Below are 17,694 nucleotides of genomic sequence, written 5' to 3'. Positions count from 1 at the left end.
TTGTAGTTTTTCAGAATTGAGGGGTTGGAGGTATGCTGCCAGTTTTGCCAGCCAGGGGCTGAGGTTTTAACAGCTATACAGGAAAAGTAGATAAGACCTACCTACCAGTCTAGGGGTTCAAACTGAGTCCTAATCATTAGTTTGGGTAAGGGTGGGTGATATAGAAAACAACAACAACAACTTTTCCCACCTGCAAAGGTAGATAACAAGGAAACTTGACCATTATGGCCTAGGTTCTGGAAAGAAAGAAATAAGCTCTCATGATAGTACTTATCTATGATTCTTACACAAATGAGTTAGGTGTTTTAATTTCCTATACTATCTTGACATTAACATTAAAAATGGTCCCAAGTTACTCATATCTTTAGAGCACCTGATAAAAGCAAAAACAAAATTTCCCTGGAGGGTTACACCATCGACCCAGCCAGATGTTACTTCCAGAGATAAAGTCCCACAGAACATGAGGTCACAATCTAAAATTATAATGAACACAAGAATACAATCCAATACAAAACAGCAGATGACACAAGGAGCAGAATTAGATTCCTCAGAATTTTAAATCTTTTAGAATTTGACCCACTATAATAGTGGGAAATTTTTAACATATCTTCAATAGCAGTTGACAAAGGAAAGAGAAAATAGTAAAATGATTTCAATAACACATTAAAAGTTTGATCTCATGGACATATATTAAGTTCCTCCACAATAATTAGTGAATATCTGTTTTATGCAAACATGTAGTATTTTTAAAATTGAGGTCATATTTAGTAATGAAGCAAGTCTCCACAAATATCAGAAAATCAGTATCACAAAGGCAACACTTTCTGAACATGAAGCAATAAAGTTAGATAAATAGAAAAGCATAATTAACTCCCCTATATACTTAGACATTTTTAAACATTTTAAAAATAACTTATGGGTCAAAGGATAAAACCAATAAAAATGAGAACATATATATGACTAATTTATAAGAAAACTTTCCCTTTCAAAATTTCTGAGTTGGCACTATGAATTCCTGAGAAAAATTCATAGTGCCAAAGGCTTAGGTAATAAAATACAAATTTTATTGTCATAACATCTGTGCTGGTTTGAATGTATTGTGTCCCCCAGAAAAAGCCATATTCTTTCATGCAGTCTTGTGGCGCAGATGTTTTGGTGCTGATTAGATTTGCATGGAAATGCGCCCCACCCAACTGTAGTTGATAACTCTGATGACATATTTCCATGGAGGCCTGGCCCCACCCATTCAGGTTGGACCTTGATCAGTGGAGCCATATAAATGAGCTGACAGGCAGAGGGAACTCAGTGCAGCTGTGAGTGACATTTTGAAGAGGAGCTATAGCCAAGAGGACACTTTGAAGAAAGCACAGGAGCTGCAGATGAGAGACAGTTTGAAGATGGCCGTTGAAAGCAGATTATTGCTCTGGAGAAGCTGAGAGAGGACAAATATCCCAAGTGCAACTAAGAGTGACATTTTTTGAGGAACTGCAGCCTAGAGAGGAATGTCCTGGGAGAAAGCCATTTTGAAACCAGAACTTGGGAGCAGACGCCAGCCATATGACTTCCCAGCTAACAGAGGTTTTCCGGACACCATTGGCCATCCTCCAGTGAAGGTACCTGATTGCTGATGTGTTACCTTGAACACTTTATGGCCTTAAGACTGTAACTGTGTAACCAAATAAACCCCCTGTGCCGGTTTGAATGTATTGTGTCCCCCAAACACCATTATCTTTGTGGTCTTGTGGGACAGACCTTTTGGTGCTGGTTAGATTTGCTTGGAATGTGCCCCACCCAGGTGTGGGTGGTGACTTTGGTGGGATACTCCCATGGAGGTGTGACCCCACCCATTCAGGGTGGGCCTTGATCAGTGGAGCCATATAAAACATGCTGACTCAAAGAGACTGAATGGAGTGCAGCTGTGAGTGATGTTTTGAAGAAGAGCAAGCTTGCTAGAGAGGAACGTCCTGGGAGAAAGTCATTTTGAAACCAGAACTTTGGAGCAGACGCCAGCCACGTGCCTTCCCAGCTAACAGAGGTTTTTCGGACGCCATTTGCCATCCTCCAGTGAAGGTACTTGATTACTGATGTGTTACCTTGGACGCTTTATGGCCTTAAGACTGTAACTGTATAGCCAAATAAAACCCCTTTTTATAAAAGCCAACCCATCTGTGGTGTTTTGCATTCTGCAGCATTAGCAAACTAGAACACCCCCTTTATAAAAGCCAATCCGTTTCTGGTGTTTTGCATTCCAGCAGCATTAGCAAACTAGAACAACATCTATGACCTCATTTAAATTATTGCTTAATATATTAAATAGGACATTACCTAGTGCCAAACCCTTCTTCCTTGTTAATTTAGATACTAATACTTTTTTTGATATACGGTTTTAAAACCAGCTATGAATACACATCTCTCTATTACAAAAAAGAACACTTTTATATATGATCGATCATGTTATGTTCTAACCTTCCAATCAATATCTAACTTCATCTTATGTTACATTTGAACTACTTCAGGTGTTCCAAGCACACCACTCCCTCTGCTAGGAATGCTCTCCTTCCTTTATCCTTCTGCAAAATTCTGACCTTTTATTTACTTGCTTTCAAGGTTTGCCTTCCTCAGATAACAGTCCTTGGTTTCACTCTCCACTCATCACACTCCCACCTCTATAAAATGTCTGTGTCATGTACATATGTCTACTATTTTATATATACGATCGTATTGAAATGCTTTTTATGTATTTATCTCTTCTTCTAGTCTAAGTATATTGAGTACAAAGTCCATCTCTTAATCAGCATTAGCATACTCTGTAACATATAGTATGTGCTCGACGAATAGCTATGAAACCAAAACCTTAGTAAATCATAGTCTTTCTTCATTAATCTTTAATGTGACACAGATGATGTCTAAGAGCCTCTTCTATTCTGATGATGTATAATTGTACTTCTATACAGCAACAATCTACTGAACTAATCCACTGATCTAGGGCACTATCAGAAATGGATTTAAGAAAATATAAGGTGAGAGAGAGGAAGAGAGGGAGAGGGAAAGTGGGTGAGGGGGGTAGGAAGGGAGGAAGAGCGGTAAGGAGGGAAAAGGAAGAAAGAGAGGGATCAAGAGAGAGAAATGTCCAGACTGAAGATCAGAACCTATATATTTTAAAGTTTAAAACTTGTTTTAATTGCATATGAGGTCAATGGAAGTTCAGAAAGGGAAGACAGGAGAGAGGTAGAAATAAAGATGGGGAGCATTTATACTTAGAAAGTGTGAGAATAAGGTCAATTCATGGAAGATTTAGATAAGTATTTATATAGAGAGAAGAACCAGAAAGTGTGTCAGAGATCAAGGCAAAGAGTAGGTGTCATCGAGAGAAGGGTCAATGTTATAAGTGAAGCAAAGCAATTAAAAAGGTTAAAAGTCAGAAAGTATACTCTTGGCAATATGCTAATAAAACATTATATTTTGTATTGAACGATGGTAGATGTCATAAGATCCAAATGGAAGTTAAATATTTGGGGACAACTATTGCTCAAACTGAATGATTTAAAAAGAAAATATAAAACAAACTTTGGAAAACCTCTTTAAAAAAAAAAAAAAGCAGACACTTTAAAATCTTTATCCGGGGCGGGGGATAGTTCTTAAGAAAAAAGATTTCATATGTCTTATTATAATTTCTCTGATTACCTATACAGCTTTATGTATTTCATTTCTATTTATTCAGGATAAAGCTTTAGTCCTTTTGGAGAAAAGAATAAACCTGATAAACGTTATATTATTTCAACTATACATTACATTTCAGGATACACTCAATTATTCTATATGCCACATTCCAGACCATGAATTCTGATGGTTTCATTACATCACAATGAAAGTCAGGGTGGGCTTAAAAACAAACAGTGAAACTTCTCAGAATGAACATTTGCTATCAATTATGAGAATGTGTCAGATTTGTGTGTGGGGAAGAGGGAGGGTGAATGGTGGGTAGTTGCATGATCTATTAATAAGAAACAGTTTAATGCAGCAGAGCACTAAAGCATGGCTAATTCCGAAGCCAAAACCCACACATTCTTAACTTTCCCCTCAGCTTTAGAACCAGTCTCCACACACAGTACAGGAACTGGAACATTATTCTTTGAAAGCAAAGCCAGTGTTTAGAAAATCTGAAATTGAGCTAAGAGTACTGCCTATAGAAGTCACACAGGATGTTATTTTAAACTGTAATACAGAAATGTCAGTTCATTTGATATCTTTATTTGTTACATGTGGACTTGAAGAAAGCATGTGATGTACATTTTTGCTTTATAAAAACTTTATTACAGGGTATTTTCAACTGTCAGGGAAGTTTGAGGCCTGTCAAGGAGACAGAATCTTTACCAAACAACTTTTGGAGCTTGGAGAGAAGAACATACAATACTTTATCTCATCTCTTCCCGTGGAACAATATGTATTTAAAATATCACTCAGGAGTCTTCATAAAGGACATCTAATTGGATGAATCACATAACTCAGCTGAAATCGTTATGCATTTTAAACCTGGAACTCATATTCTAGAAACATGCTTCCTCTTCTATTGCATGAGTTTAAGATTTAAACACACAATTGGATCCAAAGAAAGAGTGGTGGTATATCCAGAGGTAATGACCATCTTGTTTAGTTGGTTGCATTTGACTATTGCTTGTTCTATCCTCCAAACACGAGGGTACACATATCCCACATATCTCATGTAAACCACATCCTCCATTTTCTTTGTGCTTCATTACCACTTTTATTTGACCACTTCCAATATCAGATGGTTAACTGGTGACCTTCCACTGGTTGACTAACTGCTATAAAAGGGATGGAATGGAATGTGGTGTTCTAAATCAAGGACACATGCTTTCATGTTCACAACAGTCTAGAGATTATACATCTCTGTTTTGCATAAATATATGATAAGGATACAGAAACCATTTGAAATTGTTGATGTCTTCATACTGTAGATAAGCAGAAATCTCTTTTGGATATAACACTAAAATAAAGCAGTTCTTGGTAGTTGTGCCAGTTTGAAGGTACTATGTCCCCCCAAATGCCATTATCTTTGATGTAATCTTGTGTGGGTGGACCTATCAGTGTTAATTAGATTGTAATTCTTTGAGTGTTTCCATGGAGATGCACCCCACCCAACTGTGGGTGATGACTCTGATTGGATAATTTCCATGGAGGTGCTGGCCCACCCATTCAGGGTGGGTCTGAATTAAATTACTGGAGCACTATATAAGATCAGACAGAAGGAGCAAGCTGGTACAGCCAAGAGGGACACTTTGAAGAAAGCATAGGAGCTGCTGATGAGAGACAGTTTGAAGATGGCTGTTGAAAGCAGACTTTTGCTCCAGAGAAGCTAAGAGAGGACAAATACCCCAAGTCCAACTAAGAGTGACATTTTTGAGGAACTGCAGCCTAGAGGGGAACATCCTGGGAAAAAGCTATCTTGAAACCAGAACTTTGGAGGAGACGCCAGCCACGTGCCTTCCCAGCTAACAGAGGTTTTCCGGACACCATTAGCCATCCTCCAGTGAAGGTACCCAATTGCTGATGTGTTACCTTGGACACATTATGGCCTTAAGACTGTAACTGTGTAACCAAATAAACCCCCTTTTATAAAAGCCAGTCCATCTCTGGTGTATTGCATTCCGGCAGCATTAGCAAAGTAAGACAGTAGTTTTCTTGGATTGTCTCAAAATGAAAAAGAAAAAGAGCAAAGCTTTTTTTTTTTTTTTTAACAAGGAGGTAAAAAGAGCAAACTATGGAGTGAGAAAGGACTTTAATTTTTTCACTAGAAAAAATTAGAAATGACAGTCTTCAAGCCACACCCATGCAATGTAGCTGTAGGGTAAGAGAAACTGAAATTTAGAAGAGGGTCCACTGAGGTGTGGTGGTAGCTTTGCATCATGATGGAGACTACAGTGTGGGAGCAGCTGAAGCACATTGGAGATAATGTAGCACAACTTCTGTCTCCTCCAATTTTATGGAAAAGAGTAACGTGTCAGCATAGATTCATCCAAACAGGCCTCGGAATATTTAAAATATTATATTATTTTTAACTTTGTAACCTTTAACAAAGGGCTCTTCATGGGACCACATCTCTTTTTAAAATAGTGAAAGCTAGCAGAAATATGATATTTAATGTGGAGAAATATTATAAATATGTATATCCCATAATGTAAAGCACACCTCTTTCCAAATGGCTGCGTTGATAACAAACATACAAAGCTGAAGATACTCAACAAATTTTATTTATTTATTTAAGAGAGGAGAGTGTTGGGTATTCCCTCAGTCACATATTGCAAAAATGGGGGGAAGTATGTCGTATTGAAGAACAGCTTTGTTGACAGATTGAATTCCTTGTCTGTTTTCATGTGTAGTTTTATATTTTTATAATTTTACTTACATCAAATTATCTTTTTTAGTGAACAGAATGATGTTTTATTACAATTTAAACAATAGTAGTTAGTAAAAATTCCACCCTTAAGAATAACTTATTGACAACAGAGGTACCACTTCTGACAAGGATGGCAGAGTTTGGAACTCCAGGACTCAGTCCTTCCACCAAAACAGCTATTAAGCAGGCAGGAACTGTCTGAAACAGCTATATTGAAACTCTGTAGGCCACAAGAACACTGTGCAGCACCCAGGGAAAAGTGGGAGGAAGAGGCTGATAAATTATAGTAAAGAACAGTAAATTGCTTTCTTTGTGTGGCAGATGCTGGCACCCATCCCCCACTATCACTGCAGGCTGCCGTGGGGTCCAGTCCCTGGATGGCTCGCTGGTGACAGAAAGGAACAGAAAAATTCTCTTCCCCAAGAACAGGGGTGAGCACAACTGATCACTGACCATGGCTTCTGAGTAGCTAATTTGGTGGAAAAAGGCAGCAGCAGCCAGTGTTTCAACACTGCCTGGACGGGGATGGAGGCAGTGGTGATTTAAAGACACTGTGCTTCCTCAGGGCTGCAGGAGACAGTTAGCTGAAGGGCTGCATGTGCTGGGCAGAGCAGGAAAGCTCAGCTTTGGGGAACCATTGGAGGAGCTCTGGGCACTCTTTGTGATCTCCTTACCAGGGAACTTTGGACTGATCTGTACCCCTTCATAGGTCTCTGGCTCGGTGTTGACTGGGAAAGATAGACCCGGTAAAGTCCTCTCTGGGGTGACTCTCTTCCCAGAATTTGCCCTCCCTGAAAAAGCAGCCAGAGACAATGAGAGAGGGAGGTCTATCTCCTGGAAAACAGAGTGGACAATCAAACTCCTGTGAGCAGGGGTACTGCAAAACAAGTAACAAGCAAAATCCCAGGAAAAAACACAGGCCTGGAAAGACAGGGAAAACCCTACACACTGCATTTGCCTTGGGCAGACCTTCCTGATAGGAGGACTGAAGCTCAAGAAGATCTCTGTCTTATCACCAACTACTTACAAGAAACAGAAATTTCTGTGAGTAAATCCCACAGTTAAAATTTTACAATATTCAAATGAATACTGTAACAAGAGTACAAGAAAAAAAAAAAAGGAAACAGGAAATGATGGCTCATTCAAAGGCAGAGGATAAAAATACAGAAAATACCAATGAAGAAGATGAGAATGTGGATGTTTTGGTTTGCTAGTTACTGAAATGCAACATATCAGAAATGAGTTGGCTTTTACAAAGGGGTTTTATTAGCTTACAATTTTACAGTTCTAAGGCCATGAAAATGTCCCAATTAAAGCATCAAAAGGACCAATACTTCCTCTGAAGAAAGGCTACTGGCATCCAGGGTTCTTCTGTCAGATAACAAGGTACATGGTGGTGTCTGCTTGTCTTTCACTCCCAGATTTCATTACTTTCAGTTTCTGATTCTGGTGGCTTTTTCTCTAAGTGTCTGTGGGTCCTCTGTTAGTATCTTCAGGGTGTTTCTCTCTCTAAGCTCTCTCCAAATGTCTCTGCCTTTTAACCTCTCTTGAAGAACTCCAGTAAAGGATTAAGACCCACCTTGAATGGGCTGGGTCACATCCCAGTTTAAACAACCCAATCAAAAGATCCCATCCACAATAAATCTGCAGACACAAGAATGGATTAAAAGAACATGGCTTTTTCTAGGGTTCATAACCACTTTAAACCAACACATTAGGCAAACCAAAAAAGCTTTAAAAAGTAGTCACAAAAGTGCTCAAGCAGATGACAGAAAATAAAGTAAAAGAACTAAAGGATATCAGGAAAACAATGAGTGAACAATATGAGAGTCTAAGTAAAGAGATAGAAATGTTTAAAAGGAACAACAAAACAACAACAACAACAAAACTACTAGAATTGAAGACCTCAAAAACTGAAACAAAAAATTCCCAGGAGGATGTCAAGAGCAGATTGGAGCAGGCAAAAAAGAATCAGTAAACTTGAAGACAGGATACTTGAAATGAGTCAGGCTGAGAAGCAGAAATATAAAAGAAATATTAAAAGCAAAAATAGTCTAAGACAGCTATGGGACATCATGAAGCACAATATATGCTTTATGGGAGTCCCAGAAGGACAAGAAAGAAAGGAGAAGAAAGAATAGTCCAAGCAATAATGACAGAGAACTTCTCAAACTTAGCAAAAGATGTGAATATGCATATGCAAAAAGCTCAGAGAATACCAAGCAAGATTAAACATGAATAAAAATACATACCATCATATACTGATCACACAATTGAATGCAAAGGAAACAAGGACAGCTCTGAAAGCTGCAAGAGAAAAGCAACATACAAGGAAGACCTGATTAGATTGAGTGATGATTTCTCATCAGAAATCATGGAGGCAAGAAGACAGTGGTATGAAATACTTACACCAAAGTGCTGAAAGAAAATAACAGCTAGCCAAAAATTTTATATTATGAGACTGTTTCAAAACTGAGGTTGAGGTTAAGACATTCTCAGACAAACAAAGCTGAAGGAGTTCATCACAACTAGACCTGACTTACAAGAAATGCTAAAGGGAGTTCCTCCACATGAAAGGATAGGAAACTAGTCAATGGTTCAAAGCAGCATAAGGAAATAAAGATTTGGGTACTTATAAATGCCAGTATTATTGTATTATATTGTTTGGTATGTAACTCCACTTCTTACTTTCTACAGGTGCTAAAATGCAAATGAATAAAAAGTAGTGATAAATATATGTCTTTGGACATACAATATACAAAGATATAATTGGGAACAAATACAAAAACATGGTGAGGGGACAGAGGGGTATAGGAAAACTATATGTGCATGCTACTGAAGTTAAGTTGGTATCAAAGCAAATATGATTGTTATATATTTAGGATGTTAAATTTTAACCCCATAGTAACCACAAGTAACTAGATGAAAAATATAACCAGATAGAAAAGAGAAGGCACTCAATATGGTACAGCACAAAAAAGCAAATGAAATAGACATTAACAGAAGTGAGGGGCAAAAATGGTATAACACTTAAAAGGCTAAAAGCAAAATGTCAGAAGAAATTCCTGTATTATCAGTAGTGACTTTAGATGTAAATGAATTAAACTCCAGTCAAAGGGCAGAGATTGGCAAAATAGATTTTAAACAAAAGCATGACCCACCTATATGTTACCTGCAAGAGACTTACCTTAAGTCAAAGATACAAATAGGTTGAGGGTGAAAGAATGAATAAAAGTATATCATGCAAGTAATCACTAAAAGAGAGCTGGGGTGGCTATACTAATATTGGATAAAATAGACTTTGTCAAAAACAAAATAAATGGTCAATATATACTGATAAAAAGGACAATTCAACAGGAAGATGTAACAATTAAAAAGAGTAATTTGTGAATAAAAAATATGCCTCCCAAGTTCAAGCACCACCTGAATGTTGATAATGTCACTGGTTCTGTGAAAAGTGAGAAGAGGAACCTTTTGGAAGGTGATTTGGATGAAGAGGAGGATGTTTTTCTAAGGGGACCTTCTGGACCAAGATTTGGACCTAGAAATGATAAAATTAAGCATGTTCAAAATCAGGTGGATGAAGTTATTGATGTCAGGCAAGAAAAAAATTGAAAGAGGGAAGAGACTACATGAACTACCGAACAAATCAGAAAGCTTATCTGGTAATGCAACTACTTTCAGCAACAGATCCAAACATCTTTGAAGGCAAATGTGGTGGTATGAATGCAAAATAAAAGCCATCATGGCTTTGGTTGCTGTTATCCTTTTGCTAGTGAGTATCATTCTTATAGTTGTGAAATACCATACTTAATTTAATGACAGATCTTCATTAAACAAGATCTGGGACAATAATAATAATAATAATAATAATAATAATAATAATAATAATAATAATAAAAGATTGCTGCATAACTTAAATGAAGCCCATATATATATATATATATATATATATATATATATATATCTTTCAAAATTTCTTTTTCAAGAAACTAAGAGGCAAGTATCACTTGAAATTGGAGCATTGAGAATGTCCAATTATCTTCTTCCTTTGAACAAAATGTGATTTTATGTTTAAGGCAAAAATAACTAGCCTCTATTTTGCCATAGTCCAAGGATCTAATTTGAAACTAGATACTTTCCAATTGATTATTTGTGTATATAGTTAAAAACTGATTATAATATTACATACTATTATTTTAATGGAATAAGTATTTAAATTATTGCATGGGGGGTCATTATGGAGGTGAGGGAAACTATGTCGAACACCAAATCCTTATGTTAAAAGAGATACACAGTATTCAGTCAATATTTGCAAGGATATCATTCTTCTTTCATTACAGTTACTCTGCAAGAAATTTCCACAATGTTTATAGGTGCAATGAGAGCTAAATGTTGTAAATGTTGCTGTCTTCAGCTATAACTAAAAACATTTCAGTAATCCTGTTTTTGACTATATAAGGGAATGTATAGCAACCTTTTGGCATTAGAATTATGGAAATGGGAAATACGAATGTGAAAAGTATAGTATGACACTATAAATCTCAAAATAATGAAATTAATGAAGAATGTCATTGAAGTCTTTGAAAATGACCCATATATAGCTGCAATTAATGATCTAGACTCTTCTCAGTTATCCTCCCATAAGGAGGGACCAGCCATAATGTGAGTAAATGAAATACACAGGTAACTTATTCCCTAACTTTATTTTAACTAATAGCTTTCCTTTTAAATATAAGCTAGCCCTGTCACCAGAAGCACTGAAAGCAGCAACTTCATCTGGTTAGAATGAGTACTTTTGTCTTCCCTTGATCACCCTCTGGGAGAAGCATATTGTGTCAAATCAGTCAACACTAATGAGGAATCAAAAGTCAGGAGATTAGATAATCTATTTACAGGGCAATCAGTAAGTAAGTAACCAAATGCTAGGTGGTCATGTTAATCGCTGCCTTTTTATAACCATAAGATGTATTATAAAGTCAACTTTAAAATGTGCCAACATCCTTGTGTTGTTAAGCAAGTCAGAGTGGGTGGCCAGCTGATGGAACTGATGGCTTTCCATGCCCCATGTACCTGGCATGGGTGATAACCCTTCACAGACCTGCAGCCAAGACCCTCTGTACCAGGGACTGGCTGTTGCAGCAGACAGATGATTGTGGAGGGGGTAGTTTTCCACAACCCATGGAAAACTATTCTGTGTTCATGGATAGGAAGGCTAAATGTCTTTAGGATGTCAATCCTACCCAAGCTGATCTGCAAATTCAATACAATCCCAATCAAAATTCCAACAACTTATTTTTCAGACTTGGAAAAGTTAGTTATCAAATTTATTTGGAAAGAAAAGATGCCTTAAATTGCTAAAAACATTCTGTAAAGGAAAAATGAAGTGGGAGGACTTATACTTCCTGACTTTGAAGCTTACCATAAAGCCACAGTACTCAAAACAGCATGATATTGCCACCAAGATAGACATATTGATCAATGGAATCAAACTGAGAATTTGGAAATAGACCCTCAAATCTACAGTTAATTGATTTTTGATAAGGCCCCAAATCCACTGAACTGAGACATAACAGTCTTCAACAAATGGGGCTGGGAGAATTGGATATCCATATCCAAAAGAATAAAAGAGGACCCCTACCTCACACCCTTACAAAAATTAACTCAAAGTGTATCAAAGACCTCAATATAAGAGACAGTACCATAAAACTCCTAGAAGGTAATGCAGGGAAACATCTTTAAGACCTAGTGTTAGGAGGTCACTTCTTAGACCTTACACCCAAAGCACAAGCAACAAAAGAAAAAATAGATAAATGGGAACTCCTCAAAATTAAAAGCTTCTGTACCTCACAGGAATTGGTCAAAAAGGTAGTGAGGGAGCCAACTCAATGAGAAAAAATATTTTGAAACTATAAGAGACTGACATCTTGCATATATAAAGAAATCCTACAACTCAGTGACAATAGTACAAACAGCCCAATTATTAAAGGGGCAAAAGATATGAAAAGACATTTCTCTGAAGAGGAAATACAAATGGCTAAAAACACGTGAAAAATGTTCATCTTCACTAGCTATTAGGGACATGCATATCAAGACCACAATGAGATATCATCTCACACCAATAAGAATGGCTGCCATTAGGCAAACGGGAAACTACAAATACTGGAAAGGATGTGGAGAAATTGGAACTCTTACTGGTGGGACTGTGTAATGGTACAGCGACTCTGGAAGACTGTTTGACAGATCTTCAGAAAACTAGATATTGAGTTACCCTACAATCCAGCAATTTCACTTCTTGGTATATACCCAGAAGATCTAAAAGCAATGACATAAACAGATATTTGCACACCAATGTTCATAGTGACATTGCTTACAAATGCCAAGAGATGGAAGCAATCCAAAGTCCTTCAACAGATGAGTGGATAAGCAAAATGCAGTATATACACATGTTGGATTACTATGCAACAGTAAGAAGAAACAAGGTCATGAAACATTGACACCATGGATGAACCTTGAAGACAAAATGCTGAGTAAAATAAGCTAGACACAAAAGGAGGGATATTGTGTTACCATTAATGTGAGCTCTGTGAAAAATGTAAAATAAATGTCTTATAAAGTCAAATATAGAGGACCTAGAGATAGAAGTTAGTGAAGGGGAAACTAATCTAATATGTACAGATATGATAATGAGGGTGATCTGAATGGTATGGGAGAGGTCAGGTGTGACTGTGGTTCATTAGTGGGATTATAAGTATCAATGACACACTGAAGGCAAACATGTTTGTAAATGGTAGTTTAAAGGCATGTAACCCACAAAGTAGCACCACAAACCTAAATAAGTGTTAGCATGATATACTTATAAGGTATGATGCTGGTGCAGAGGGTTAACAGAGTGGTTTGGAAAAACTACCCATTACATATTAAAGACTATATTTAGTAGGAATATCTTACCAACTCTACACTATTACCAGGGATGAATAATTAGAATTTGATAAGAGCTCTGGGATTTATTGTTATGATAATTGTTTAAAGTTGAGAGTGATTACGATTGTACAACTAAGCGTAATGTAAGAAACTGACCATTTATCTTGGGATAGAATATATATCAAGTGAAGTTAGGAACCCACTACTTAATAAATCAGGCCCTTGACTTGAAGCTTGCTCTTGTGAAATTTAAGGTTGTAAATGGGAGGCTGAGCCCTCCTATAATTATGCCTAAGAAGGACCTCCAGAGAACCTCTTTTGTTGCTCAGATGTGGCCTTTTCCTCTCTAAGCTGAACTCGGCAAATAAATTCATTAACCTTCCCCCAACAAGGAAAATCACTCCCAGGGGAATAAATCTCTCTGGTGACATGGGTCATGACTCCCAGGAATAAGCATGGCCCTGGCATCGAGGGACCAAAAGGGAAAAAAAAAAGAAAGGTAAAAACTAACGTCACAGTGGCTAAGAAATCCCTATTAGAGTCAAGAGCCTATCCTGAAGGTTTCTCGTATGCAAGCTCCAGCTAGACATCCCAACTGGCCACAGTACACCATGTTCTTACCAAAAGTAGTCCCCAAATACCTAGGTCCCTACCTGATATTCTATAAAAGATTCACTCACTGAGTTTTATCTTTCAGAAACTTAAATCCACCAGAGTGCTCCTATACCAGACAAGTCCTAAAACCCAGAGGCAACAGCTTCTTTAAGATCAACAATCAAATGCAGCCCCCTTCCCCATACTGTCAACACCCCTTTTCAATATGAACAAATTAGGGTGCTCACTGACTAGACAACCCTGAAGATGAAGAGATTAATTGAGAGGAAGGGGTAGCAACAAACAAGATAAGATTTAACAAAGGTCTATGAATACTGAAACTTTATGTATATATATACCCATACATATATTTGGATGCTGAGGTGTTGGAATGGCTGGAAGGAGGTAAATGTCATGGTGGACCTGTAGCCTATAGCACCCTTTGGGATTTGCTCTATAGCTGCTCATTGAATTGTGCCTTGAAGGTCTTCACCTTCTGTGTATACATTGTATTGCATAATAAGGAAGGTATTGAGATGGTGGAAGTCTAATCCATAACAATTTTTGAAATTACCTATATAAATGCTTGTTGAGCTGAACATCAAGAGTTGACACCTTTCTGTATGTATGTTATATTTTACAATAATGAAAATGACTGAAGTTGAGGAACTGTGACCCATGACATTCTTTGTAATTTGCCCTCTAACTACTTCTGAAATCATACTTTGAAAGCTATCACCATTATGTATGTATGCTAAATTCACAATAAAAAAAAGTCTCTTCACTCTTTGTAGATGTCAATTAATATAAACAACTTCTGGGCTGCTGATGAATCCTTTGACAAAGTAGGATTAAAACCCAGGAAGATGAGCATTTTTGGAATTTCAGTAACTAAAGTTGAATAACGGAATGTTTTAACTAAGTGATTAGAATCAATCCTAATGTATGTATGTATGTAGATCCTTTATTTGAGATTGGAACTAGATTCATACATGGTTAATTTTCTATTAGTTGCTGTGGAAATCAGGTTTCTTCATGATATATATTAATGAAGATGAAGAACATTTCTCAAAAACAGTTTTAACCAGAATCCACATTTCTAGTGTTTCTTTGAATAAACTGTATTATTTCAAAGTAAGAATTATAAAAAAAGGAAATTATAAAATTACTTCATAAATTTTAGTCATAAAATAAAGGACATTTTTAATAAAAAAAAGAAGAAAGACTTCAAACCAAAGTCCTAAAGTCAAAACTGGAAGAACTAGAAAAAGAAGTTTTCAACTAAACTCAAAGCTAGCAGAAGGAAGGTGTGCCTATTTGAATGTATTATGTCCCCCAGAAAAAGCCATGTTCTTTGATGCAATCTTGTGGGACAGAATGTTGGTGGGGATTAAGGTGGAATGTTCGGATTAGGTTGTTTGCTTGGAAGTGTGCCCCACCGAGCTGTGGGTGATGACTCTATTTGGATAATTTCCATGGAGATTTTACCCTACCCATTCAGGGTGGGTCTAAATTAAATCACTGGAGCCATATAAATGAGGTGACAAACAGAAGGAACTCAATACAACTGAGAGTGACACTTTGAAGAGGAGCTGTGGCCTAGAGAGGAACATCTTGGGAGAAAGCCAATTTGAAACCAGAACTTGGAGCAGACACCAGCCATGTGCCTTCCCAGCTAACAGAGGTTTTCTGGACGCCATTGGCCATCCTCCAGTGAAGGTACCTGTTTGCTGATGTGTTACCTTGGACACTTTATAGGCTTAAGACTGTAACTGTGTAACCAAATAAACCCCTTTTCATAAAAGCCAATCTATTTCTAGTGTTTTGCATTCTTGCAGCATTAGCAAACTGGAACAGAAGGAAATAACAAAAATAAGAGTGTAGATAAATGAAATAGGAAACAAAGGCTCAATAGAGAGAATCAACAAAACCAGAAGTTTGTTCTTTGAAAAGGTCAATAGAAAGATAGAGAGGAACAAACACTGGGTCATAGGAAAATACTTTAGAGCTTCAGAAAATGTCTTCCTGTTTGAATTCGTCATCTCACTGTGAAAAGAGAACCTGTAAGAGTCACCTCAGATTGTGTTGTTGCTGTCAGGGCTGATAGTCACTACCAACATTTGTGATCTCCATCTTCAGCTTGGACCCTCAGTGCAGCTGGTCAATACTGTCACTTTGGGTGATCAGTTCTGTTGCCCATAATACAGTCATTAAGTCTGCAGACTTTGGAACCAGGCTGCCTAGGTTTCAATCTTGGTTCTACTAATTAGTGGGACTTCAGGACAATTAATTAACTTTCTGCACTCTCAAACCCCTCATCCATAAAGTAGGGCTGATAAAATTCTTGAATTCATAGAGCTCATGGAAATTAATGCATTTAGGCTCTTGAAACAAGCTCTCGTGCCCAATAGTCATTAGCTATTATCACTTTTGTTTCCATTTGTATCTCTTGTGAGTATTATTCTTCTCCTGAGACCCCTTACTAATCCTACTCCCTCTTATCCTCAACAGAAAATCTCATCTTCCAATTTACCAAGATTATTGAGTTCCTTGGGTCTCCTACTTTCCACCTCTCATCAATTATCCATGAAAACAAACTCATTATTTATAGTCTTCTAAGCTTAGGGATATGGAATTCTTTGTATTTTCTGGGCCGGCTCATCCGTATCTGTAAATACATCCTAACTTTTTCATGTCTGTTGCATTTGGCCTAATTCAGTCCCTTATGTTTCCCATGAAAGTTATTTCCAACATTCAAACTAATTTCCTTGTAATCTTCCAAACCATTCTCTACAATGCAGCCAGATGGACTTTTCAAGTTATTTTTGGTTAAGTTTGACCTCTACATAAATCCTTTCAATGGTATGTCTTTGTTTTTAGAATAAAGCGTTAATTCCGTAACATGGCCTGCATGATCTGGCTTCTGCCTATGCCTTCACCCAACACTTCCATCTCACTTCACTTCTTTCAATTTCCTGCCTCCAGCTACCCTACTCTTTTCTATGTCACACTGACAGAACAAGCTCCTTCTCATTGTAGGCCTCTGTGCTCATGTGGTCCCCTTGGCTTAGATGTTTCCTCCCATCACTCCTGAATTTTTTTTTTTTACCTGACTTGATGCTATCTGCCCCTTATGTTCCAACTTCAATGTCACTTTATCAAGAACTTCTCTGATATTCCATTGTTGCCTAGCACTTCTCAAAGTATCCTGAAATTTTTCTTCCCTCCCTAGAATATTCTACCTTTCCTACTGCACTTATCTAAATTGCAGTTTTGATATTTACTTGTTCAATTGTTTAATATCTCAACTCTAAGTTCAATAAAGCTTAGGACAATGCTTTTTTTTTGCTCACTGTTGTATTTCTAGTACCTAGCATAGCCTCTGGCACAGTGATTAGTCATATATATTTTTGAAAAAATAAATTAGCCTAATGCTACTGCCTTATTAGGAGTCTTAATGTTAGGAAAATTCCTTCACCCTCCTCTTCAGGCTATCAAATTTCACAATTCACTACATGAGTTACAAGATTAGGCTAAACTTCAAAGTCTGTCACAAACAGAAAAACTGACTAGGAATTTCAGCTGTTTCAAATCAAAATGCAAAGAACCAATCTGCTTACCCTCCTCCCCAAGTATCTTTTATGGATAGGCTGTGATTTTATCAGTGAAATTTTCTATCAAATTATTTTGATTGTATTGTTTACAGCTATCTTATAAATTTGTGCTTGATAAACAATAAAATGAATATGTAAGGTTTA

At 37.1% G+C, this 17,694-nt stretch overlaps 1 pseudogene; it reads left to right on the top strand.

Annotated features, from left to right (window-relative positions):
- Positions 1 to 9,817: 9,817 nt before the first annotated feature.
- Positions 9,818 to 10,232, top strand: LOC119528755 (annotated as a pseudogene).
- Positions 10,233 to 17,694: the final 7,462 nt, after the last annotated feature.

This window comes from Choloepus didactylus, chromosome 3 (genome assembly GCF_015220235.1).
Source record: "Choloepus didactylus isolate mChoDid1 chromosome 3, mChoDid1.pri, whole genome shotgun sequence".
Lineage (NCBI taxonomy): Eukaryota > Metazoa > Chordata > Mammalia > Pilosa > Megalonychidae > Choloepus > Choloepus didactylus.
The sequence above is the reverse complement of the archived record's forward strand: the minus strand, read 5'-3'. Positions and strand labels throughout refer to the sequence as shown.